This window comes from Arachis hypogaea, chromosome 4, assembly GCF_003086295.3.
Source record: "Arachis hypogaea cultivar Tifrunner chromosome 4, arahy.Tifrunner.gnm2.J5K5, whole genome shotgun sequence".
Lineage (NCBI taxonomy): Eukaryota > Viridiplantae > Streptophyta > Magnoliopsida > Fabales > Fabaceae > Arachis > Arachis hypogaea.
Genome location: NC_092039.1, coordinates 69,274,039 through 69,275,186, shown reverse-complemented (window position 1 = coordinate 69,275,186; position 1,148 = coordinate 69,274,039). Strand labels below are relative to the sequence as shown.

General features: G+C 41.6%; 1 non-coding gene across 1 annotated transcript; it reads left to right on the top strand.

Moving 5' to 3' along the window:
* Window positions 1–840: 840 nt before the first annotated feature.
* LOC112798908 (small nucleolar RNA R71) lies at window positions 841–948 on the top strand. Its single transcript, XR_003200504.1, has one exon. It is a non-coding gene; the product is annotated as a small nucleolar RNA R71 (small nucleolar RNA).
* Window positions 949–1,148: the final 200 nt, after the last annotated feature.

The window sequence follows — 1,148 nt, the reverse complement described above, 5'->3', positions numbered from 1 at the left end:
CTCATTGGGGGCCAGTGAACGTCCAGTGAGGTCTTCCTCAGTGGCGTTCACTGCCTCTTCTTCCTCCCAGGATTCGGCCAAATTGATGGCTTTGCACTCTCCTTTTGGATTTTCTTCTGTATTGCTTGGGAGAGTACTAGGAGGGAGTTCAGTAATTTTCTTGCTCAGCTGACCCACTTGTCCTTTCAAATTCCTAATGGAGGACCTAGTTTCAGTCATGAAACTTTGAGTGGTTTTGATTAGATCAGAGACCATGGTTGCTAAGTCAGAGTTATTCTGCTTAGAACTCTCTCTCTGTTGCTGAGAAGATGATGGAAAAGGCTTGCTATTGCTAAACCTGTGTCTTCCACCATTATTATTGTTGAAACCTTGTTGAGGTCTCTGTTGATCCTTCCATGAAAAATTTGGATGATTTCTCCATGAAGGATTATAGGTGTTTCCATAGGATTCTCCCATGTAATTCACCTCTTCTATTGAAGGGTTCTCAGGATCATAGGCTTCTTCCTCAGATGAAGCCTCCTTAGTACTGCTTGGTGCATTTTGCATTCCAGACAGACTTTGAGAAATCATATTGACTTGTTGAGTCAATATTTTGTTCTGTGCCAATATGGTATTCAGAGTGTCAATCTCAATAACTCCTTTCTTCTGACTAGTCCCATTGTTCACAGGATTCCTTTCAGAAGTGTACATGAATTGGTTATTTGCAACCATTTCAATTAGTTCTTGAGCTTCAGTAGGCGTCTTCTTCAGATGAAGAGATCCTCCAGAAGAGCTATCCAAAGACATCTTGGACAGTTCAGAGATACTATCATAGAAAATACCTATGATGCTCCATTCAGAAAGCATGTCTGAGGGACACTTTCTGATTAATTGTTTGTATCTTTCCCAAGCTTCATAGAGGGATTCTCCATCCTTCTGTCTGAAGGTTTGGACTTCCACTCTAAGCTTACTCAATCTTTGAGGTGGAAAGAACTTTGCCAAGAAGGCATTGACTAGCTTTTCTCAAGAGTCCAGGCTTTCTTTAGGTTGAGAATCCAACCATGTTCTAGCTCTGTCTCTTACAGCAAAAGGGAATAGCATAAGTCTATAGACTTCAGGGTCTACCCCATTAGTCTTGACTGTGTCACAGTTGCAAGAACTCAGCTAAG